Source organism: Saccopteryx leptura, chromosome 4, assembly GCF_036850995.1.
Source record: "Saccopteryx leptura isolate mSacLep1 chromosome 4, mSacLep1_pri_phased_curated, whole genome shotgun sequence".
NCBI classification, from domain to species: domain Eukaryota; kingdom Metazoa; phylum Chordata; class Mammalia; order Chiroptera; family Emballonuridae; genus Saccopteryx; species Saccopteryx leptura.
In genome coordinates, this window is record NC_089506.1 from 40,761,936 (window position 1) to 40,789,235 (window position 27,300).

The 27,300-nt window shown below is 37.6% G+C and overlaps 1 pseudogene; it reads right to left on the bottom strand.

Moving 5' to 3' along the window:
* Positions 1-19,464: 19,464 nt before the first annotated feature.
* On the bottom strand, positions 19,465-20,351 carry LOC136404099 (large ribosomal subunit protein uL18 pseudogene; annotated as a pseudogene).
* Between the last annotated feature and the right edge of the window lie 6,949 nt (positions 20,352-27,300).

Genomic DNA, 27,300 nt, shown 5'->3' on the forward strand with positions numbered 1-27,300 from the left:
CCCCCCCCTCCTTCCTCTCTGTCTCTCTCTTCCCTTCCCGCAGCCAAGGCTCCACTGGAGCAAAGATGGCCGGGGCGCTGGGGATGGCTCCTTGGCCTCTGCCCCAGGTGCTAGAGTGGCTCTGGTCACGGCAGGGGCAGAGCATCGCCCCCTGGTGGGCAGAGCATCGCCCCTGGTGGGCGTGCCAGGTGGATCCCGGTCGGGCGCATGCGGGAGTCTGTCTGACTGTCTCTCCCCGTTTCCAGCTTCAGAAAAATACAAAAACAAAACAAAACAAAAAAACCCCAAATACTTGGTAAAGCCAAGATTTTTGAGGCATGGATAGAAAAAATGTTAAACAATAATTGATAACATATTGGTATATAAGAGAATTAGAACAGCCCTATAGATATTTATGTAATAAAGTGTTCCTGTGATTTCTTGCAAAATCCTTTATAATTTTTCAGTAACTATTTTTCACTTTCTTTGCACGAACATATTTAATAGAGTATTTGTATGATCTTTAAAGGCTCAGGTGAGAATTTGTCAAATCCAACAATGTGGTCTAGTCAGATTAGATTTCCTTCATCTCATGAACTTCCAGAGATGCAGAAAATTTGCTATTTAAACCAGGTTGTATTTCACAAAATGCAATGAAAATGTTTACATGAAGCTATAATTGCTGGGTAAATTTCTTCTTGGTGATTATTCATTTCATTAAATAAGCTCCCCCCCCCCCCAAGAATTTGTGCTTATCTGGGTCCTGAATTTAATAAACACTCAAATGTCATTGATTGATCAGGAACAAAAGACTACCCACTCCATGATTACATTTATATGTCATTCTAGAAAAAGCAAAATATTAGTGAAGAAAACAGAACAGTGGCTGGCACTGGTTTCAAAAGGAACTGAAGGGACTTTAGGACATGATAGAAGTTCAATATCTTGATTACAGTTATAGTTAAATGACTATTGACATTTGAAAGCTTCACCATTTTTTGCATTTATAGTTGGTCAGTTTAGGTCAACAGACATATGAAAAGATACTCAACTTTGCTATTATAGAAATGCATATCAAAACTATAATGAAATACAACCTCACACCTGTTAGAATGGCTGTTATCAACAAGACAAGTAATACCAAGTGTTAGAGAGGTTCCCACAAAAAAAGGAATCTTCATTTACTGCTGGTGGGAATGGAAATGGGTACAGCCACTATAGTGAACAGTATGGCAGTCTCTCAAAAATTAAGAATAGAGTAACCATATGACTCAACAACCTCTCTTTAGGGTATCTATCAAAAAATTGAAAACATTTATTCTCAAAGATTTATGCACCCCTATGTTTATTGCAGCATTGTTTACAGTGACCAAGATATAGAAACAACTGAAGTGTCCTTTTATAAATGACTGGATAAAGATGATGTGGTACATATGTAAAATAAAATATTACTCAGCCATAAGAAAAGATGAAATACTGCTACTTATAACAACACAGATGGATCTTGAGAATAACATGTTAAGTGAAATAAGTCACATAGCAAAATTTAGAACCATATGAGTTCATTCATGTGTGGGATATAAAACTGAAAACAACAAATGAAGAAACAAAACAAACAAACAAAACTCATAGTTACAGACAACAGTATGGTGGTTGTTGGGCAGCTAAAATATATATATTATGCTCACTTTGTTAAAGATGGCGCTGCCCACGTCGAAGCTGTCGCCCAGGTGATATTAATGTGTGTCTCTGTGGGCTGTGGGCAGGATCCTTGTAGCCTGGGGCTTGGTTTTAGGATTAAGCCTTTCCCACCCTTTTTGATATGGGGTGGTACAATCTCATCATGCCCCAGATAAGTGACTTTGTATTAGAGACTTCCCTATTTTGTATATTGGATTAAAGGTTTGGATTTCTACACTATAAAATAGGGGCAGAACAGGAGCTTGCTCTCTGGGTTCCTGAAATTAGCATTAGAGAGCAGAGCAGAAAAAGGCCACGTGGAGGAGGCCAGGAGTAGCAGCCAAGATGGCGGAGTGTTGAGTGAGAAGCCAGTTAGTGCAGAGTTTGTGCAGAGAGAAGGAAGGAGATGGGGAACAGAGGTGAATAAGTCTGGTGAGCTAGAAACCTTTGATTCTAGGAAACTTGGATAAGTCAGTAGCTTTGTGAGCACTGAATGTGAGTGGGTTTTGGAGCCCAGTGTGTGTTTTTACTTGCCCACCGGATGCAAGCTAGGATTAAAGATGATGGCCCATCAGTTTTTGGCTCCGTTGTTTCTTTACCGACTGTCCGAATCCAATGCAAACCTGCATGGGCCAGGCTGCTGTGATGGTGGCCGTGGCTTCTGGCTTTACAGTGGTTATCAGAGGGAAAGATTGTTGGTGTCAAGTAAAGGGTGAAGTGGGTCAAATGTATGGTGATGGAAGATGATTTGACTTTGCATAGTGGGCACGCATTGCAATATACACAGACCATGTATCATAGCAATGTGCACCTATATGATCTCTTATTAACTAGTATCAACCCCCACAATAAATTTAATAAAATATAAAGTTATTCATTTTCATTGTAGGTCAATTTTATTTCAATAAATCTAATAAAATTTATCAACCAAGTTGTGTGCATTCTAACCTATGATTCTTCTAAGTCATTATTGTAGTTTTCTTATAATTCAGAGTTATATTCTGCAGAAATTAGAAAATTCAAGTGTTTCTCACTCTATTGCAGACAATCTTATGACTTATATTTGGGATAAAAGGAAATCAGTTTTTAGGTGAAGTAATTGAAGGTGGGAGGACACAGAAGAAGTGAAGGGAGTGGAAATGAGTGTAATCCCTGTCTCGTTAGCAGGGATGAGCTGATGATATTATTAGTGCACTGCTCTCCGCGGTTACTGAATTCCAAAACTTTGCTTGTTATTATATTAATTACTTCATTCTTATTAAATCATGGTGTTTGTGTGTGCTTGGATGTCCACGTGCACACACTCAAGCACTGTGATGCAGTGGGGAAAAAAAATCAAAACCAGAGTCTGAGTTCCACCATCATTTACTAGCTGAGTGACTTTGGACAAATCGCTGAGCCTTTTTTGAAAATGGTCATAATGGAATTGAGAATGAAATCCTAACACCCTAACTTTGTGAGAGGTTTAAATTATGTTTTCACTTTTACTATCAAATGTGATAATGAAATGAACAAAATCCTACAAGAGTGTATGGCCTTGACATAGAGGGAGCTGAAGTGTTTGAATGTTCATGGTGTCCCGGTGCTCATCAGAACAGGTGGGAGCGATACCCACGTGGTGACTTTGACATAGTCTGTCTTATTGTTCTCACACCCAGTGACACATTTTAATAGTCTGTTTAACAACATCAGGTGTTCATCTCCATGAAGTTAGATCTCTTATCACTCTAGTTCTCTTCAAATAAACCATTATCATTTACAAAGGATTATTAAAGAATATGCCAGTTTTGAACTCATATGAACAGAGTCACCAACAGAAAAATTTCAATTTCCCAAAAGTTAATACTTCAATTTGTAGAATAAATGCAAATATAAGAATAAGTACAAATATATAACATATATATTTTTTGTTTCTTATCACAATATATTTTGATGTTTTATTCTGTTCTCCTTTCCTTGTAAATGGCCCATGTTTCAGATACTGAAATTACTACAATATTTCTCCTCTTTGCCCTTTTTCTTCAGCTTAGAATTTTCTTCTTCACATGAATTCCTGGTAGATAAAAGCTTATTCAACCTATAAGTCCCAATATTCATGGACCATCCTTCATTAAACTTCCTGTAGTTTGACTAATCATAATAAATCCATTTGACTGTTTAATCTTGTATTCTTATTTATATATTTATTTACAGCCTTTTTATTGTTTACTTGTGTCCTACATATATTTGTAAATATTGCCTCCTTACTGTAAGCAAAATTTTTTATAGACTACTTTTTGCTAGGTACTTTAAATGGATTACTCAATGAGTTCCCTACATGATCCTATGCAGTACATAGTAATGTTACCTTAATTTTATAAATAAAAAAATTGAAGGAAATTGCAGTGAAGTATTTTGTCAAAATCTCATAGCTAGTAAATGGAGAAAAAAAGATTTGAAGGATCAAATTGATAGTTTATTTAACAAGTGAATTTGCTTAACTATCTGAGACCCTAAGTAAACTTTAATCCTTCAGAAAGCAAAACAGGTTTCTTTATTATCTATCTAGTGCTTAGCACTAAGTTTTTGATACATTTTTGTTGAATGACTACATGAAAACACTTATTTGCAAATTCTGACAGCCAAATTTATTACTTTTAATAAGTGGAGAATAATGTTTTGGAAATCAAAAACAGAATACAGTATTAAATTACTAGAAAAATAAAATTTAGAGATTTTTCAAAAGAAGTGCAATAAAAAGTAAATAAAAATTGTTCAGATGTATCGTAAATCAAAAATGAAAACATCAACTTTCAATGTTTACTTACAAGTTAAAAGTCAGACTATGCTTTGAGATTATCTTCTCACAAGTGCCTGGCTTTGTAAAGCAAGGCAGCGCACCTGTATGGCTGAGAACACAGAATCTGAAGTCAAATTTACTGCTGTTAATTACCAGCTCTGCAATTTGTTGTAATGTCACTGGGCCTAAATGTTCTCTTTTGAAAAATAGGGTAGTGATCAAGCTTTCTTCAGAAGGTGATTGTGAGAATTAAGTGAGCTGATATTTATGAAGCTTTCACACATTGACTGACCCTAAGCATATCGTATAAATACTTGTTAAACAAGCAATTGCCCGGTTTTTAGGATGCCATGATTGTTGACTCCCAAGCATGTTTTAGAGACAGTACATGTATCATATATATTTACTTTATGTTGTCTTCACCGCTATGAGGTGTGTATTGTAAGGCCCATTTACAGATAATAAACTCGGAGCAATAAGTCAGTAATTCACTCAGGTCCCATGTTCAGTTCAGGAATAATGTAACTCATATCTTCATACATGAACATGATGCTCTCTTTCAATTGGCTGTACACTTCCTGAAATGAGAAACCTAGAATTTTATTTTTTACTTTTACAGTCTAAATCATATAGAAGCATTTCACAAGCTATAATTATTAAAAGTCATTGAAAAACACATATGGATTGAGCACATAAAATGAACTTCCTTAAAGATTAAAATGTACTTGGATAAATATGATATTTCAGGATAAAGCTAATGATATAAATAAATTTGGTATAAATGCCAATTGAATGAGAAGTACTTTTAGGAGTTCAGAAACAATCCCATGCATGTTTATTTTAAAAAGGTAAACAGATACTTCAGTATCTATTTTATTCCCTCTGTCTCTGAGACACTGCAATCTCTGTATGGACTTTCTTTTGTGGTTATTTCCCAGGATGATTTTCATTGGTTTATTTCAATGTTTCTTTCCCTACATAGATAAAAATATCATTGATAATATGGCCTTAGATACATCCATTTTCTTCTTTTACTTCTTCAGAAAATATTCAGTGATGTTAGACTCCAGCAGGATATGTGACACATGGTGTGAGACGGACTCCCTTTTGTCTTCCAACTGTTAGAAGATATGTTCTATATAAGCAATCTGTTATCAACTAGCAGGGGACACTAAGGAGGCAGATGAGTTTCTGGAGTGTTAAAGAGAAAACCACAGGCCCCAAATGACAACACTGTGCTAAAGCCCATGATACCCAACTTATGTTTAATACCTGACTTAATCACTTTTTAACCTCTCCCAGAAATATTATTTTAATCATCCAGACTGGAATTTTCTGGTCAACACCAATGAGCTTATCTGTCAGGGGGGTCTTTTCTATTCTCATCATAGAAAGAAGAGGCAGTCTGCAGGATAAAATCCTCTGCTGTTCCCTTCCCCACAAAAGAAGATGTGGTCTAAATAGAATCCTTTGTTTCTTTTGTTAATAACTCCCTTCTTCTTCCATCTTCATATAAAACACTCTGTTTAATACAACATCTCAAAACACGCATTCTATTTACTAGACAGAATGCTTCCCAATTCATGGCTCACTTAATAAAGCCAATTAGGTCTTCAAAAGTACTTGGTAACAGGTGACAATGAACAAAGTTGATGCAGCTCAGTTTGAACAACTGCAATGATGGAAAAGCTGAACAGACAGGAAAAACACAATGACAGCACCAGTGCACTGTGTCTTCCTGAATATGAGCACAGAAAACACATTTGTGATTTCCACACCTTAGCCTGGGAGGAGACCCAAGAATTGTGCAGCAGCACTGTGTCAGGTGACCATCCTCAGACACTGAGGGTAAGGAGGCATGCATACTCTCTTTTCTGCACCAGTAGTTCAAGGGCAGCACAAGCTCAGGATTTTAGAACCATATGGACATTACAAATCCTCATTCCTCAGAAGAGAAACTGGGGACCCAGAGAGGTAAACTGATAGTCTTAAAATTGTACAGTTAGGTAATGCCAGATTTGGAGCAGAGACATAAAACAAGATCTTAATGATTAAAATTTTGCATTTCTTCTAGATTCTGCACTGGCCCTAGTAAACATTATGCTAAGCATAGAATTTATCTTTTTTTTTTTTTTTAGGTGAAAGGAAGGGAGATAGTGAGGTGAACTCTCACATGTACCTAGACCAGGATCCAACCAGCAACTCCATTTAAGGTCGAAGTTATTTTTAGTGCCTGAGGCTGTTGCACTTGGACTGAACTATACTCAGTGCCCAGGGCCACTCTCAAACCAATCAAACTACTGCCTGTGGGAAGGTAAGAAGGAGATAATGGGGAGAGGGAAAGAGGGAGAAGCAGATGGTTGCTTCTCTTGAGTGTTCTGACCAGGTATTGAACTCGGGAAGTCCATAAACCAGGCCGACCCTCTATCCACTGAGCCACTTGCTAGAGCTGGGTGTATCTTTTTTAAGTAGTAATTTTTCTCCATTTATCATCTGTCTACTTGGTCTGCTATTCCTCCAACCTGCTCCCGCCATCTTCTCCCTTCCCTTTCCTCATTTCCTCTTCCTGTATTACCACTGGCCAAAAATGGCAGTATTAACTCAGAATTGAGAAATGAACTGCTGAGATAAAACTGAAAATTTATTGTGCTGTTTGAGAGACTAAACAGTCTCTTGTATGCAATGAGTGAAGCTATGAAATGAGAACGTGTGGACTTGTTATTTTAGAGCTACAAGGGTCAACACTGTTACCTGTGTGTGTGTGGAAGGTAAAAATATACCAAATTTACTGGTTGATTTAGCTGAGCAGATTTCCAGCCAGGGTGCTGCAAGTGTTATCTGGTTACTATTATGAAATGTGAGAGGACAAGAATACGTAAAGGAAGGGCTTTCCATCCAAAATAAATCGTGACTTGCTAGGTTGGAAGGCTCCCAGCTCTCCAGATGCCAAACTACGCTAAAATTAAAAAATGGTTTCTGAACAAATATCTAATCCAGAGCACTGTCAGGAAAGCCTGGCGCAAAGATGAAAATGAGAATAGCACTATGAAATGCGTTATTAGACCTTGGAAAGATTAACCTTACCTGAAACTAGGGCTTTCTAAAGCAATGAAGGGTATGTTTCACAGTCCTCCAAATTAAACATTGGACTTCAAGGAAATTTAAGAGCATTGCCCTTCAGCAGAAGCCTGTGGGCTCATTTTTTATGCAATCTGGGTGAAATGTTGCAGGATTCAGTGACTTGGTTCCCAGTAAAAGTGTTAGTCAAGTTGTTAAATTGTGCAGGGCAATGCTGGAATATATTTCTCTCCTAGATTCCAAGCAGAGAAGATGGAGCCTGGGAAGGATTCTGTCAACAGTCTCTTCATATTCTTCCTTTCTTCCTGCTAGCTGACATAGGGAAACTGAGCCACTTCGCCCCTTTCAAAGGCCAACATCTTAAATTTCTTCTTTGTTGTTGTTGCATTTTCTCCATATGTGCTGTAAATTTAATCCCTGTTTTTCTAATTCTTACTGATGCCCAAGAAAAGAAGTATAAGGTGCTCTTTATTTGTAAATATTTTGCTGCTAAGCTCAATGGAGAAAGAAGCAGAGAAAACAAACAAATATCACAGCATGTTATACATTTAACACATTTGTCAGTCTACAGACAGACTCCTTTTAATGTCTGATATTCTTGAGTCCTGAATCAACATGTTTTAAAGAATATTCTAGGAAAACTTTTGTGGACAAGTTCTATGTTAAAGTTTAAAAGGTTTAGCTTGGCCAACTGGTGGCACAGTGAATAGAGCATCGGACTGAGATGCAGAGGACCCAGATTCGAAACCTCAAGGTCGCTGGCTTGAGTGCGGGTTCATTAACTTGAGCCTGGGATCACTGGCTTAAGCATGGAATCATAGACATGACCCCATGGTAATTGACTTGAGCCTAAAAGTTGCTGGCTTGAACAAGGGGTCACTCTGTCTGCTATAGCCATCCCTCTCGGGTCAAGGCACATATAAGAACACAATCAATGAACAACTAAGGAGCCACAACAACAAATTGATGCTTCTCATCTCTCTCCCTTCCTATCTGTCTGTCCTTATCTGTCTCTCTGTCTCTGTCACACACAAACTTTAAATAGTTTATTTTTAGTAACATCTTGGACTTTTATAGAAAAATGTTCATAGTGTATTTACTTTTTTTTTTTTTTAATTTTTCTGAAGCTGGAAATGGGGAGGCAGTCAGACAGACTCCTGCATGTGCCCGACCAGGATCCACCCGGCACGCCCACCAGGGGGCGATGCTCTGCCCATCCGGGCCTTCGCTTCTGTTGCGACCAGAGCCACTCTAGCGCCTGAGGCAGAGGCCATGGAGCCATCCCCAGCGCCCGGGCCATCCTTGCTCCAATGGAGCCTTGGCTGTGGGAGGGGAAGAGAGAGACAGAGAGGAAGGAGAGAGGGAGGGGTGGAGAAGCAGATGGGCACTTCTCCTGTGTGCCCTGGCTGGGAATCGAACCCGGGACTTCTGCACGCCAGGACGACGCTCTACCACTGAGCCAACCAGCCAGGGCCTATTTACTTTTTTAAAAATTAAAACCAGCATGTATATTTATCTTTGTTTAAATACACACACACACACACACACACACACACACACCTATATACATAAAACAAACTCTTCTCAAGAATATCATAAAATCTGTATAAAAATTGTGGCTTAGTCATAATATTAAGTATTAACAAATATCACATAAAATAAGTGATAACACACATTCTCTGACCCCAATACAGTTTTATAAGACATAAAAGGGAAGAAAAAGATAACCAGTGAAAGACTTTATAGGTTTATACATTTATATGTAGTCTCAATAATTGGGATTTACTTTCCACAACACTGCTGAGATTGACTCCAAACCCCGGCTATGCCATCATTCCTTAGGGAACACCAGCTACCTGGGGACAAGCTGATTCCATTGGTTCATTTTCATTACAGTGGAACCAATAAACTTTGAAAATGGGTTTAATTTCCAAGCCTGTTATCTCTTCCAGGCCTGCCAGTGTAAACTTATTGAATGCCTGCTGCTCTTTCATAGCATTCCATATAACGTTATTTCTGATCAAGTCAGTTGCTCTTTCTTTCTCTCTCTCTCCTTTCTTCTTTAAAAAAATGGACAAATAAATGAGGCAATGGACTCACACCATGGCCTTCACTTGTGTTATGAACCCAACAGTAAGATTCAGCTGGCACACTGACAATGCAGTCAGATCATCGTTGGGGATAAAATACTTTGTGTGTGTGGAATGATGTCCTACAGGAGGTAATATATAAAGAGAAAGATCAATGAAGAAATAATGCTGTCTTCTCCATAGCCAGAATATTGGATCAAGAACACGGGCAAAAAAAAAAAAAAAAAAAAAAAAAAGCAACAGTACCTGAAAGTACCTGTCACTTTGTCACTTTTACATTGAAGGGCCCATATGCAAATACAGGTACTTGTTTCCTATCACCATGATTTTGAAATCTGTTCTGTCAGAACGCTAGGGTAGAGGGGATAGATTTATCGTAGGAATAACAATGTTTCCATTGAGACTGTCACTTGCCTTTTTGTGTTCCTCATGTCATGGATCTGATAGGCCTCCAAATATTCTGCGTTCTGTGTCCACAGGATTTGTTAATCCTGACTAATGCAGTGAAATAAGGCTGCCGCTGCTGCAATTGTGGAATAAGTTGAATGTGTGAGAACCCTAGAGAATCATGTGAGGTACTTTGTTCTAAGTCTATGTCTAGTGGTAAAAAACTCATGAAAGATTTTCAGCAAGTCTATAAGGGTTCAGACCCTGTGAAATAAAGGTTTGGGTCCCCCATTGCAATCCTCCCCCCCCCCCCCAGATAAAGAACTCATCCAGCTAAGATGCTGAATGAGGCAATGGAAACATGAAAAGAGTGGAGGGAGAATATATTTTAAATGTCAGTTATGATTTCTTGGTAAATTGTGAAAACTAAGACTCTACCCCTATTTTCATCTTTGCTTCCTTAAGCATATAAATAAAATTAAAGAATTTCCTTTCCCCTATTTTACAGCATAAATAAAAGACTATTAATGAGTTGTTAGCTATGTACTTAAGTCCTTAGGTTATAAGATAGTAAGGTGGGATTCTGATTGACCTGGAAAAAGGAAGGACATCGTGCAGAGATGTGGACAATAATTGATGGGACTGTGAATTTCCTTTTAAGGAGACCAAGGGTGTATAAACAAATATGACACTGTTTGAAAGTGCAAATGTCCATGGATGAGTATATATAATTGTGGAAGAGCCACAAGACTAGCGCTCAGCACACATTCTAGGAAGTCTTTGCAAAGACTTGAAAGGTAAAAGCTGTATATCCCTGCCTCTGCCATGGATAAGGTTCTGAAAGTGAATTAACTTCTTCCAATTAGATAAACTTATTAGAGATCTGGACGGTAGAAGTTATGTAGAAGCTATACTCTTGGCTGCTTTGGAAAGCTAAATCAATGTACACACACACACACACACACACACACATACAACTTTCTTTGATGAATAGTCAAAAGGTTACTACTTCAGCATTTTCAAATATTTTTTTAGTACTGACCATTCTATATTAACTAATATTATGCTTAAAATATTTGGAGGAGTTTATTTTCCTGTCACTGAATCTATTCTTACTGGCACAGTTTTTTTTTTGGGGGGGGGGCAGACTGGAACAGGCAGACAGGAAGGGAGATAAGAACCATCAACTCATAGCTGTGGTACCTTAGTTGTTCATTGATTGCTCTCCATATGTGCCTTGACAAAGGTGCTCCAGCCAAGTCAATGACCCCTTGCTCAAGTCAGCTCCCTTGGGCTCAACCAGGGACCATAAGGTCATGTCTATAATTCCATGCTCAAGCCAGCAACCCCACACTCAAGCTGGTGAGGCTGCAGTCAAGCCAGATGAGCTCACACTCAAGCCAGTGACCTCGGGTTTCAAACCTGGGTCCTCAGTGTCCCAGGCTGATGCTCTATCCACTGTGCCACCACCTGGTCAGTCTTGGCACAATTTTTAAAATAAAGAAATATTTGAAGTATTACCTTTAAAATAAGAAAAGAGAGAAACATGACTATGATTATTACTTCATCCACTACAAAGTATGGAATAATACAAGAAAAAAAATTATGAGAATCAGAAAAGAAGACATAAAACTGTCATTATTTTAAAATTATATTATTAGGCATATAGGAAAAAAATCAAATTAGGTATTAGATCAATATATGAAAACCAGTTTTGTTCCTACTCACAAATAACAGCTTTTTAAATACATAAGTTTAAAAGAGTAATATTTATAGTAGTAAAAAAGACAAAAAAGTAAGAATTCCTATGGTCTACAACTGGCAAAACAAAATTTAAATTGTGTTTCTAATAATAAAATTTATTTTAAAAGTCAGAGATATCACTGAGTTAATAATTTTAATCTTTTTTTTGCCTTTACTAAACAAAATATTTCACCAATAAACATGTTTTCATGAAGTATACACTTTGCAGATCATTCTATTTTTGTTTGGGCAGTTTGTTTTGTTTAAAGAAAAGGAAAAAAGGTATTATGTCTGGACAGATTATAGATTATTTTCAACTTCAAATTATTGGTACTAGTTCCAACTTCACAAATTCTACATTTAGTTTTGCTTCTACATTTAGATAGTACTGTAATGATTCATATTTTTCTCCTTTCTGTCTAAAAATAACCATGCATTTATATAGCATATTTTGAGGTAATCTTGAATTCTGATTATTAACCTACTCAATATGCTCATGTGTATGTTTCTACCTTAACACGTATACTAAGAACATAATATGAAATTCTTAGTGTAGAGCTGGCAGTTCAAATATAGAGTATTAATCATATATTTTGCTATAGGTAATATATTTCTGTTAATATACTCTTATTAATAAAGATCAAAATTTTAAAATCTACAGTAGCCATGTTGCATTGTTGACCCTGTTTTCTGGTTTTATATCTTCCCTGACCTCACTCTGCTAGAGGACCTAGATAAAACAGCCAATAATATATATATATTACGATCACCACTTCCATCTGTGAGAGGAGACTTAATATCACTGCTTAAGTTTGATATCTCTTGTTCTTAGTTCTCTGTTTCCCACTCCCTTATATCTGTAAATACCCATTAGGCTCAGTATCCCACATTATAATTTCTCAGTTCAATAACTGACCTCTCAGACCCTGATTTAAACTCTTATACCTTTGTTGGAGATGAGACTCACACTACCTCCTTTCATTCCAGCTCTATTAACCTTTCTATCCTCTGCTAATGTCTTTTTCCATGTGACCTGTACTTCAGACCCTGACAAGGACCTAATTAAAATCATTGAGAGTACATGAAACTATGAAGTTTTGTCTGTCTAATCAATATACCTCATCATTTCAATCAGCCTACTTCAGTAATGACACTGTCTCAGGACACATCTGTGGTCTGGTGGACATTGCAATTTCTCTTCCTGTCTTGCTTCCCCATAGAAGAATAAAACTCCATAGATAGTTTAGTGCCCAAGAGTGAATTATCTTACTGCTGAGTTCCCATCTTTGCTATTCCCATAGTTATTTTCCATTTTGCATACTCACCCAATGATATCTTAATTTGTTAGAGAACAGCTGTATAACTCATAAGCTTCTTCAAATAGGTAATATTTTGTTTTTCTTAGTAAGTTCTTATGTCAATATAGCTTCACAATTTTATTACAAGATTCTACCACCATTCTTGAGTTATACTCTCTTTTCATGTCCCCTATTATTGGAACATACCTACACTTGCTCTTGGAAGTTTAGAGAAACTCTGAGTCTTTCAATCCTTTTGATTCAACCAAAATTACTGTTGATACAAAAATGAATGATACATTGTACCTTTGAAGACTCATGCCCAGTTAGGTTAAAAAGGCAATATGAGACAATGCTTTACAATATAAATTGGTAAGAGTTCTACTGGAAGGTCTCAACAAATATATGAGGAAACAGAAGAAAGAACAGAACAATCTGCAGAGGTTTTTGAAAGTGGATAGAAATTTTCCAAGTACAGAAAAGTGATGAAGCATTTCTGACAAATGGGACAGCATATATAAAAGTGTATGAGTTCAGAGGTCAGGGAAGACATTTTTACAGACAAAAGATAGTGTATGAAAGGGGATTGATTAGGAAGGACAGTCTCACTGCAACATAGGGAGTCGGTGAGAAGTGAAATATGAAATTGTAAAAATGGTATAAGATGCTAACAGGTTTACGTCATGCTGGTATGTGGTAAAGCCCTGAATCTTACCCCAAACTTGACTGTGATATATTCAGTTTTTCCTTCTTGCATGTATGACCAAAGGTGAAGGAGACTTGCATTTCAGGTGGAGAAATTGTTTCAACTCATGAACTAACTTCAAGTTCAAACATAAGTTTCAAGATTCCAAAAGGTTTTAGAAAAAAGTGATTTTTTACTACTTGTATTTTTTATTCTTTTTTTTTCTTTTGGATGTATTTGACTTTGCTTATATACATATATCTTCTATATCTGCCTGAATAATGGAATGCATAAGTACTGAACAATGACTGAGACTAAAAGATGAAAGAATATCATGTCTATAAATGAAATACAGGGTGCAACAAAAGTAGATTTACATTTGTTTATATGGAAAATACCAAAATAGTTGATAAATAATAATACAACAATAAACTATGTTTCACATAGTCACACCTATAAACCTACTTTTGCCCCACCCTGTCTAGTAAAGGACAGAAAGACAGGAGGTAATTGTCACTGATGTCTCCTTATTATGTGAATCTTAACTATCTTAAAAATAATTAATGTTTAATCTTTTCCTTTTATTTATATACTAAGCATGAGTTTAGTATTGAATGGATGTTATTAATTATGCTTAGGGTTGAGTGAAGTTAGTTTTTTTCTTACGTGTATGTTTACCTTTTTAAATTTGGATCACCCAAAGGACCCATCACGTTTGCTATCAATTGATTTTACTACAGGGCAACAGAAAATGTGTAGAGAATGACAAAGGCAAGATTCAGTCATTTTCCCACTGGTGGTTATAGCTTTGTGTCAAGTCAAGAGCAATCTCTTCACTTACTTTATGTAAAAGCTATGAGCAGTCTACATTTCATTCAGACTAAGAACTCAGGCAAAAGTAGATACCTATATACTTTTATCTCTAGAAAGGCATTAAGGATGCAAAAGCTTCCCTTGTGTTTTAATTATGAGGAACAAGGTCCAGAGAAGTTAGAGTGATAGATCCCCAAATCATGTGTAGAACTGATATCAAAGTCAAGACAAGAACATAAGCCCTGGGTTAATTCAGTGTTCTTTCTGCAATAGTTTGTGTTGGTTAGTGTTATGTGGGGGTAATAACCTAAGGAACATATGTTTTCTGTGATACATGACATCACAGAGTAGTAATTAATCATGTGATTTCAAGAATTAATAATTAGCCTGACCAGGTAGTGGAGCAATGGGTAGAGGGTCAGCCTGGGACGCTGAGGATACAAGTTTGAAACCCTGAGATCACTGGTCTGAGCGCAGGCTCATTGGGTTGAGCATCACCAGAATAAGCTCATAGATAAGCCCTATGGTCACTGGCTTGAGTCTAAGGTTGCTGGCTTGAGCAAGAGGTCACTGGCTCGGCTGGACCCACCCGGTCAAGGAACATATGAGAAAGCAACCAATGAACAATTAAGGTGCCACAATGAAGAATTGATGCTTCTCATCTCTCTCCCTTTCTGTCTGTCTGCCTCTGTCTCTCTCTCAAAAAAATTAATAACTGCCATTGATTAAGCTCTTTTTTTCTTTTTTAACTGAGAGGAGTGAAGATAGTGAGACAGACTCTCACATGCACCCCAACCAGTATCTACCTGGCAACCCTGTCTAGGGATGATGCTTGAGTACCAAACTATCTTTAACACCTGAGGCTGATGCACCTCAGTGGCTGGGGTCATGCTTGAACCAATTAAGCCACTAGCTGCTAAAGAGGAAGAGGAGAGAAGGGAGATAGAAACAGATGGGAACTTCTCCTGTATGCCCTGACCTGGAATCAAACCCAGACATCCATACTTTAAGCTGATGTTTTACGCACTGTTCCACCATCCAGGATCTATTAAGAACTTTTCATATACAGTTCCCATTATGCTCATATCTGGGGCAATCTGGAGACCTCATGTAATAAATACTATCATTCATATTTTATGAATAAGGATATTGAAGTTAAGGAAGGTGAATGCCTTTAATTCTGACCATGCTACAAGTTAACCATAGAACTAACACCCTAGGCCAAATTTTATCTAATGAAATCTCCGTCCCTTCACAACTAAGCTATATTCCCAGGGTCAGGCTTAGCTCTGAGATAAAGAGATAAGACTAGCCTGTGTCTAATGTTCCATCTTGCTTCAATAATCAACCATTTGATTTCAGGTACAAGGATAGAATTTTGTCTTAAAAAACAAACATTAACTCTAAATTAAAAATAATGGGGGAGTTCCACATATGGTGATGGGAGATGAGTTAACTTTGGGTAGTGGCACACAATGCAATACACAGATCATGTATTATAGAAATGTATATTTGAAAAATCTATGTCACTCCAATAAATATAATTTTAAAATACTGGGAATTCAGTGTTCTTAAAAGGCTTACTTAATTTTTCCCCCCTCATTAAAATACAGTAAACTGATTTTAAAGCTCTTCGGTATCAAAAAACTCTTTTAGTTGTCACATGGAGAACAGGGTCTATTCTAACAAGAATACACTCAAGTTGAACCTCCATCATTTTTCCATTAACATTTTTACCTATTGTTAATTGAAAGGATGATACACCTAAAAATTTCCTTTCAAATTGTACAAGTATCATGCTGACAAACAATTGATCATTTCCCAAATACCAGAAAAGTATAGCTTCAAAAAAATGCTTTACCTTATTATTATTTTAAAGGGACAGACCTCTTTGCAGGGGAGAAGATTATCTAGTTAGCTCACCTTCCATGGCCTGGCAATTCTCTGTCTCCTTCTTGTCCTTCTCTCTTTGAAAATATTGTACTCATTAGCATCACCATTGCACAGGGAGGAAAGGCAGAAATATAAGAGGTTATTTTCTACTGGTTGCTTCAAAGCAGCTGAGTAGATAAATAAGGCAAGTAAAACAAGGATCTGAGAGACTAGCTGATGTTTTTACTTATTTATACTGCATCTTATCTAAATCAATTTTGGAAATCACCAGTTGAAAATTTATCTTTATATTCTACAGCAGGGCTAGGGAACCTTTTTGGCTGAGAGAGCCATGAATGCCACATATTTTAAAATGTAATTCCGTGAGAGCCATACAATATGTTTAACACTAAATAAAAGTAAATGTGTGCATTATATGTAAGACCAACACTTTTAAAGTACAGTAAGTCTCTGAATTCTTTTTAATAACGTTGTTATGCTGTTGCTAATCAATGATGAATAAAGTACTTCTTACCATTAATACAACTTCTGGTGCTGCATGGTTTTGCTGATGGCTTTGTAGTCTGGTTGATACGTGGTGAGGTTAAGCTTTATGCAGACATTGAAACTTCCATTCATTAAACGTGATCGTAGGTTGGTCTTAATGTTCTTTAGATGTGAGAAAGACTGCTCACATGCATACATAGAGCCAATCATTGTCAATGCAGCAATACTCACATGCTGCAATGTGTGGTATGTGACGGGAAGCACGTTCCAAGTTTTGACAATTAGCTGGTCTGCGGGTTGAAGTTTTTTCATTTCTCCCCACTTGTGTTTGCTCGCCAACTCTGCTTGCTGTTGTGCAAGTCTTTCCAAATCTTCATTCAGTGACTTGAACTTATTCACCCACATGTCTGAGGCCTTCAGGTTAGCAGCTTGTAGCTCAAAATATCTGACAGAGACACCAGGTATGTATTTCAGGTCAGCGCTGTCCATTCCTGTGGATGGGTGATGAACTTAAAAAGACGAGTGCGCTCATGAAATTCTCCAAAGTGTGCTTGGAATGACTGCAGGAGATTAGATGTGAAGCCCGCTAGCTGCTGGAGATCAAGATGTTGAGCAGGGTCACTTGCTCTGCATGCATCTTTAAACTTTCCCAGGTTTTCAAAGTGTAGTAAATGACCTGTTTCAATGTCGAGGATGAAGAGTCCCAGCTTGTTTTCAAATGCAAACACTGTTTGTTGAAGGGATAAGATTGTATTTCCAATGCCTTGCATTTTCACATTGAGCTGGTTCAGATGTTCAGTCATGTCCATGAGATAGTAGAACTTCAGGAGCTACTCAGTGTTAGCTAATTCAGGATGCTCGATGTTTTTCATTTCAAGAAAAGTCCGAATTTCGCTCAGACAAGCTGCAAAACGGCTGAGCACCTTCCCTCTTGACAACCAATGCACACTGCTGTGCAGAAGCAGACCAGGATAATTATTCCCAAATTCATCCAGCAGTGTTTTAAACTGGCAATCATTTAAAGCTTGGGCAAAAATAAAGTTGACCACCCAAATGACCAGCAACATCACCTCACCAAGCTGCTCACCACACATCTGAGCACAAAGCAACTCCTGATGTAGGATGCAGTGAGAATTTAAGATGGGTCTCTTTTCATGTTCATGAAGAAGCACTACAAATCCTCTGTTTTTCCCCACCATGCAGGAGCACCATCAATACACACTGAATAAGTTTATCCATCGGTAGATTTTTTTTCTTTAGTGAACTCAGTGAAAGACTTGAATAAATCCTCCCCTCTTGTTGTCTCTTTCATAGGCAAAACAGCAAGACTTTCCTCATGTAGTATGTCACCAACAGCATACCTTGCAATCACGCTGAACTGGGATAAATGGCTTACGTCTGTTGACTCATCCAAAGCAAGAGAAAAGAATGGTGCTGCATTTATGTCCTTCACTTCACTTGTGTTGCCCAATTTGACTTGCCATCATAATGGTATGATTGTGAACAGTTCTTGCCAACAGAGGCATGTCTTTTATTCATTTGATTATCTTGTCTTTACCCAAAGAGTCGTCAAAAGTTCATTGGCAACATCAAGTATGAATGTTTTGGCATACTCCCCATCTGTGAATGGCTTTCCATTTCTCACAATTGCTAAAGCACCAGCAAAGCTAGCTGAATTCCAGTCACCTTGTTGGGTCCAAACACGGAGTATCTGCTGACTAGCTTGCACTCTGCACAGTAGCTCTTGACATGCTTTCTTCTGCTGTCCCCCGCTGGATATTTTCATGCAAATGTAGTATCGCATGTGTCAAAGTGCCACTTTATATTTGACCGTTTCATTGATGCAATTTTATCATTGCATATTAGACACACTGAAGAACCTGCTCTCTCCACAGAGGTTGCATTCCTCTGTCCATTTCTGTTGAAAAGTACGATACTCCTCATCTTTTTTTCTTTTAGCCATCTTCTTTGTCAAAAGGGTTTCTGCAATTAGGTAGCTGACTACTTGATTAAAAGGAGAAAAGTTTACTTCCTGACCTCACAATGACCTGTGTACCTTATATATTATCCAATAAAAATTTAGTGTTGTCCTGGAGGACAGCTGTGATTGGCTCCAGTCATCCACAACCATGAACATGAGCGGTAGGAAATAAATGGATTGTAATACATGAAAATGTTTTATATTTTTAACGTTATTTTTTTTTTTATTAAAGATTTGTCTGTGAGCCAGATGCAGCCATCAAAAGAGCCACATCTGGCTTACAAGCCGTAGGTTCCTGACCCCTGTTCTATAGGTTATGTTTCCTGTAAGAAAATCAGAATGTAGCAACAGATAATAGGATTCTATAGAACCTTGATCAAGACTTCCTCCACTAGTTCTTTAGCTTTAAATTTCTCAGTTAAAAAATGCATTTGAATATTCATTTTAAAGGATTATCAAATTTTTATTAGTTATTATGCTCAAAATTCCTATTTTTTTTTTATTCAGCTGCTTGAGCAGTAAGTTTATTATTGTCTCTAAACAATTTTCATAGAAAACTGTGGTTTGGTTTTTTAACTCTCAGTAGCTTGTTCCCAAGCTCTGAGGATGTTTGCCTTCTTCTGAGCTATCCGATCTTTCTTCTGGACAGGGACATTTTGGGACAATTCCACCTCTTCTTTTTAACTCTTTTTTAAAGCTTCTCCTCATAGACTGGATTCTCTTCTACAGCACCATGAGCTTTCTCATACATCTCCTCCATGTCTGGGTTATGTTGTTCTTTATGCATTAAGAGAAATGTTTCATGTAAGCATCTTTATTTTCTTCCACCAGGTGAAGCATACAACCTGCAACGTTCTGATCCATGATCTGCTTCTGATATACTTCTGCATTGAATTCCTTGCTTTCTGAACCTTAACTGGCGAATAGTTTAGAACTATGAGGGATGGACAAGCCTCCACCCAAAACTCCCTTCAGGGCCCCCAAAACTTTGTTTCCAATAGTAATTCTGGCAAGCCTGTATCCAAATAGCAGATTAAGACAACAGGTTGACCATCAATGTTTTCCACAATGAATTAATTTCCAGTCACTTCCCCTCGGCCTTCATAGCTCTTGTCCATGCCAAACCTATTGAGAAGTGTGTGGGCCAGCAGCAGGCCAGTACAATAAGCTGCAGCATAATTTGTCAGGGCAACCTTCATACCATACTTGAGGAGTTCATGAGCATAAACTGTACAAACTCTATATCTCCTTTTATACCCATATAAGCAATCTGACAAATGATATATCTGTTGGTTACATGAACTATTATCCTATATTTAGGTATGTTGTGCTTATTTTTATCCTGGATTACAAAGCTTTTTTGCACACAGTAATCAGCTTTACCCTTTCTTTGTCTTCTAAATGTCACTTGGTATCTCTTAGAGTAGGCCTTATTTTTTACAAGTTCAACAAACCCCATTCTGTTGAACACAGACCCACGTTCACAGCTTGTCACAGACTTGCAGGCCCAGCACAGCTTGGGGTGAAGGCGGAGGGTCAAAATCTATATTTCTTAAACTGTGATAAAAAATTTCTTACTAGTCCAAGAAGCATTCTTAGAGGTCTGTAATGGATTCTTAGTTCTTTATTTCTGCTACAATAATTATATTTAGGTTTAACTTTATTGCAAGCAAAGGCCATATGTAAACATTTGTGGTACACTGTAGAAATGAAAGGTTTGCAATACTTTAAGAAAAAGAGGGGAGAAATTGGGCCAACACACCTCTCACATTCAGAGGCTGGATAATATCAAAACAACTTCTGCCATTACACATTGTCACCTTTGTGTTGTGAGCAGACATATTTGTTACCAGTTTACTGTCAGTGAAGATTTTCATGCTCTGGATAGTGTTGGTGATTACAATACATGCCCACAAAGTGCAGAATTTGGTAATACAGTCATACAAACTTTATATTTACATAGACAATAGTACAGACTTAACAAGTGAATTCTAATTAACATCAGCATAAGAAAACATCTTATGGCTGTGTCATTAAAGTGAGGAGCTTGACTAGCTCAGGTCTTAAGTTCATTAATATTTTATAAAACATATCAAGGCAAATAGGCCTTTTCTGTATTATTATATTTATGTCAACATGGAAACAAATATTTAAACAGAATTAGAACAAAATCTTTCTTATTATTAAACCAGTATTCTTTATTATTAAAATCATCATTAATTTCAAAAAATAATCTAGTTAGATAAATACTATTGATTTAAAATAAATTTGCTTTTCTAGCTTTGTTCTTATTTATTTATATATTTTTTTGATTTTATAGGTGGATAGGACTAATAAGAGTAAGACATTTATACCAGGTTGTACAGATTTATTTATTATCTATCTATCTATCTATCTATCTATCTATCTATCTATCTATCATCTATCTATTTTTTCAGCTTGTACAGATTTAAGTCACTATGTAATTAAAATACTAGGAAGTTATTTTCCCTATAGAAAGAGACTATACATTATAAAAGTTGGAGACTGTACTGTCATATGCTTTATGAATAGTCAATATGTTGGAATCAGAGAACTGGAAGAGACCTTACATAACATCTACTCTAATCTAAGACTGCTATTGCAGGCAAAGGTACACTTTTTGAAGATCTACTCCAAGATATGAGCATGGAGTGTTGATTGGTACCCAACTCCAGGCAGTGACTCTCAGGAGCCTTGTAACATCGATGCAAATTTGATGTTCACTTAATAAGTTTGCAGAGACAAGAGACAAGAAATCTGCTTTATTACTCTCATCCCTCCGCTCAGAAAGCCATGTCCTTTATTAGTACAGCTGCTGCCTGCTTCTGTGAGCCTAATGATGCTGTTCAGTGCAATTCTCTTTCCTCCATCAGCAGCTCTGGCAAAGAGGTAGGCCTGCAACAACAATGTTATAAAATATCTGATTTGCTGTCTCCTTTTCCTGTCTGTGTGTATATGCATGCTCTAGTGGTTGAGGCATAAAGGTTTATTTTTTTTTTGAAGACTACACATTTTAAAAATCACATATCCTGGTTCTTTGTGACCAATTTAATGCTTTCAGCCTGAGTTCTGTGTGATTGGATGTGAACATTACATCTGGGGCTTTCTTTCCATTTCCATTTGCTCTGTGTGTCCTTCACCTCCACTTAACTTTAAACCTTTCTCTGTCAGCTTCTTTTGTGGTATTTTTGTAAATAATAGAGAGCTATTTTTGTTTATAATAGAGTCTAGCATTCATTGTATGTGAGATGACATTTTAACCCCTTGACATTTTGTATCCTCAGTGATCAAGTTATTCTAAATCTTTAAGTTGCACTATATTTAATTATTTTTTTGGTGTTATTTTCTCTTCTTTTGTGCTTTCTTTATTTTCATGGCTTGAATCATTTTTTCATTTTTTCCAGTGAAGCTGGAAGTTCCAGTATGCTTTGCAAAACTTCTACCTACTTTATAGAAACATATCAATGTTAAATAACTTTTGCATGCTTCTCCCACATTTACCTGCCTTTGTGTAAAGCCAGTATCCACGGCCAGGGCCAGCATCAGAGCAGCCCAGCCCATGCAGGTTCGCATTGGATTCGGACAGTCGGTAAAGAAACCATGGAGCCAAAAACTGGTGGGCCATAGCCTTTAATCCTACCTTGCACCCGGCGGGCAAGTAAAAACATACACTGGGCTCCAAAACCCAGTCACACTCAGTGCTCACAAAGCCACTGACTTATCCGAGTTTCCTAGAATCAAAGGTTTCTAGCTCACCAACCTTATTCTCCTCAGTTCCCCATCTCCTGCCTTATCCCAGATACAAACTCTGTACAAACTGGCATCTCACTCAGCACTCCGCCATCTTGGCTGCTTCTCCTGGCCTCCTCCACGTGGCCTCCTTTAGCTGCTGGCTCTACTCTCTCCGCTCTCTCATGCTAACCTCAGGAACCAAGAGCCAAACTCCCGCTCCGTTCCCATTTTATAGTGTAGAAATCCAAACCCTTAATCCAATATACATAATAGGGAAGTCTCTAATACAAAGTCACTTCTCTGAGGCATGATAGGATTGTACCACCCTACACCAAAAAAGGGTAAGAAAGGCTTAATCCCAAAACCAAGCCCCAGGCTACAAGGATTCTGCCTGCCTTTAGCCCACCCCAACACACATTAATACCATCTGGGCAATGGCCTCTTTAACAAAGTGAGCATAATACATTTTATCTGCCCAACACTTTGTCTGTCAGTTCCAAGATGAAATCTTAAAAATATTTTGAATTTCCCCATCTCTTTCTGGAATCTAAAATTATTTACTTCCAGAATGTTATTAAACTCACCTTTATTACGCATCTTTTAAGAAGTTTTACATAATAGTAATCTCTCAAATTCTTATTTTCATCATTATTGTCACCTATTAGTGTTTAACAATAGACTGCATAATTCATTGTTAAATAAATTTAAATGGACTCTCCCACTCTTTCTTTCTGTTAGTGTTCCCTGAGATATCTGCTCTATTTGATGGTTATTTCTCAAAATCCTTATGCTATTGCTAGATGGATGGTATACACAGACAATGTAACAGAGACTTGTCAATGAAACAGAGCCCATGTGAGGCAGTTCAGTAGTTGAAAGACCAATCACAGGAAACTAGTGACAAAGGTGTGGGCAGGGATGAAGCAGCCCATTGAATAGCAGTATCAAGAAGCAACTATTGCAATTATGACTGGAGAGATAAGGACACGAGGTAGTATTGCCAGAACCATGATAGGACCAGGAACCATAGAAGTGATAGCTAGTGTCAGCCAAGGATGCAACCTGAAGCAGAGAGGAAGAAAAAGAAATATCTCAACTCTTTAATTCCTGCTATTTACCTATCTCCTGTCAGGACCTCCTATTTTTGGAAGATTTTGAGAAGCTGGTAGGCAAGAGGTCCTGGAAAACTTGGTTTGAAGATACAGACTCTGGGGAAGGAAAGGGCATGAGTTTAGAGCCAATAAGCCAAGACCAGCACTGTAGTACTACTGCCTGCTGGGAACTACCAGTGTCATGTGGAAGAAACCTACTCAAGTCACAAATTTATGTTGAGAAGAAGAGGAAGCCTGTCAAGGGAGGCAAAGAAGACCTCCTGAATTTCCTTCTTCCTTATCTTTTATTATCAGAAGCAGAACAGAGGTAACGGAAATACAAGACAGGGAGGACTGGTGATAAGGGGAAAGAATGACTAAAGGCAACTTTGTTGACCTGGAGAAAGGGCTAATTTGGGGCAGTACATCTCTTTCTTTTGCTAGTTAACAAGCACAAAGGAAGGGGCAATCTAGTTATACCTCTATGCTAATTTTCTAAAGCCTGTTTACCTGTATTCCTTTGTGTTTGCACAAAGGTCATCATTCACTCACACAGCTTCTTGGTGTTTGCATCCAAGAGACATTCATTCAGGACTTTTAACTGAAGTTCCCCAATCCAAGTCATTGAGGGTTCAAGGTTAGATGGATCATTCCCTACAAAGTTCAGGCAGAATGCTTCCTGAACTTTGAAATTCCAAGACTATTTTTATTTTTCCTAGTAGATGGACACAGTCTTGCCTTGCCACCCTGTTGGGCAAATAAGTTTGTAAACTGTAATTTTTATGCTCACTTTATTAAAGATGGTGCTGCCAATGGTGGATTCTTGATAACATTATGTGGAGTGAAATAAGTGAATCAGAAAAAAACAAGAACTGCAGGATTCCATACATTGGTGGGACATAAAAACAAGACTAAGAGACATGGACAGGAGTGTGGTGGTTACGGGGGGTGGGGGGAGGGAAGGAGGGAGAGGGAGAGGGGGAGGGGTACAAAGAAAACTGGATAGAGGGTGACGGAGGACGATCTCTCTTTAGGTGATGGGTATGCAACAGAACTAAATGACAAGATAACCTGGAAATGTTTTCTTTGAATATATGTACCCTGATTTATTGATGTCACCCCATTAAAATAAAATAAAAAAAGATGGTGCTGCCCACATGAATGGCCACCACCCAGGTGATAATATTAATTACCTTCCTGCTTGGGAAGGGGCTTGGTTATGCTAATCTGTGCTGAAGGAGGGGTTGTGCCCGGGAAAAGTTTTGAAAGGAGGAGCTAGGAGTCCATTCTAGAAGAGGAGGAGAGATCACGTTGTTGCAGGAGAGAGAGGCTGCATGGTTGCAGGCGAAGAGGCAGCCAAAATGGAGATGTGCAGAAGGACTGAGTAAGACTGTTGGGCCTTTGATTTTAGGAAAAAAAAACAGAGAAAGACAGTGGTTTGGGGAGCCCTGAATGGAAAGGGAAGTGTATTCCCGCTGTGTGTATTTTCTCGCCCGCTGGTTGCAAGCAGGAATAAAGGATGGCCCACCAGTTCTTGGCTCTGTTGTTTCCTTACCATCTGTCTGAATTAAATGAGAACCTGCATGAGCCAGGCGGCTGTGATGGTGGCCATGGCTACTGGCCCTACACACCATGTTCTTGGTTCTAGTCCTGATCTCTCCAAAGTTTATAATATTGTTCGTTGGGCAGATAAAATATATTATGCTCACTTTGTTAAAGATGGCACTGCCCACATGGAGGCCATCGCCCAGGTGATATTAATGTGTGTCTCTGAGGGCTGTGGGCAGGCAGGATTCTTATAGCCTGGGACTTGGTTTTAGGACTAAGCCTTTCCCACCCTTTTTGATGTGGGGTGGTACAATCCAGTTATGCCTCAGATAAGTGACTTTGTATCAGAGACTTCCTTATTTTGTATATTGGATTAAAGGTTTTGATTTCTACACTATAAAATGAGGGCAGAACAGGAGCTTGCTCTCTTGGTTCCTGAGATTAGCATTAGAGAGCAGAGAGCAGAGAAAGGCCACGTGGAAGAGGCCAGGAGAAGCAGCCAAGATAGCGGAGTGTTGAGTGAGGGGCCAGTTAGTGCAGTTTGTGCAGGGAGAAGGAAGGAGATGGGGGACAGAGGTGAATAAGTCTGGTGAGCTAGAAACCTTTGATTCTAGGAAACTCGGATAAGTCAGTAGCTTTGTGAGCACTGAATATGAGTGCGTTTTGGAGCCCAGTGTGTGTTTTTACTTGCCCGCAGGGTGCAAGCTAAGATTAAAAATGATGGCTCATCAGTTTTTGGCTCCATTGTTTCTTTACCGACTGTCCGAATCCAATGCGAACCTGCATGTGAATGGCCACGATGGTGGCTCCTGGCCTTACATTGTTCCACTGAGATCTATTTGCCAGGCTTTTTCATAAAGAACTGGATTTTGTTTTTATCCTCTCATTTTATTTTTCCCATCACAAAAATACTGCATTTTCCTTATTCTTGAAATTCAGGAATGACACCAGGACAGGCCTTAAAATTAACCTGGGATTTAGAAATATTTTTCAAATTACAGATCCAAGATGTTTTTCCTCCTCTAGCTAATTTTAAATATTATTTGGACTTCTTTTCTCCTCCATCTAAGATTATCGTTACTCATAAGTGATTGCTCAAATATCTTTCTTCTAAGTCTTTATCATTTTCCTCATAATTTTTATTATAAAGTTTTTGCCTTTTAGATTTTTTTCCCACCTGTTTCTCAAAACAAGTAATAGAGTTTTGACAAGGATTTCTATGAGATTATCTTTTCTTTATATATTTCAACACAATGGTCAGCTCACAGTAATTAATAAATATTAGTAGATAAAAGAGTAAATAAATTAGTTCATCATATTACTTTCAGTTTACATATTAGAAAACATATGAACATATGTATAGAGATAGAGATGTGGGAATATATGTGATGACTTCAAATTTAAAAATAATGCTGCACACATAAACATTTGGATGTCTAAGAGTTACACAGAGTACACAAACAAAATAGAATTCTTGCATAAAGGAAACCAGAAGATAACATACAAGCAAATATAGGCTTTTCAGTCTACTCTTCAATTTCTTGCTTTTTTATTCAAAACAAGAAGTATTAATATGCATACATTTCTTGAAAATTTTATTTATAGAAATATAGGTTATAGCAGAACAAAACCTTCTGAGTTCTTTTCTTTTTTAAACCAGTAATATTACACAAAATATTAAAATCATTTTGTTTTCTCAACTGCAAATGAGTATTATAATGCTATTAGAAAGAACAGTTTTTTTAAATGATGTATAGATTAGAATTTTCAAAGAAGATCTATATATCTTAATTATATTAATATTAAAACCAATTTTATAAAGCACTAGCAACAGTATATTTATTTACAATAAATAAAGAAAATGGAAATGATTACCTGAATATTGCAGACACATCAGACCATTTATAAATGCATGTGTGTATGGGATTTTTAATACTTTATCTATTAACTTGTGCCAAACATACTGTAACAGAGGATGGTTTGACTTAGGGTGATGGACACACAATATCATGTGCA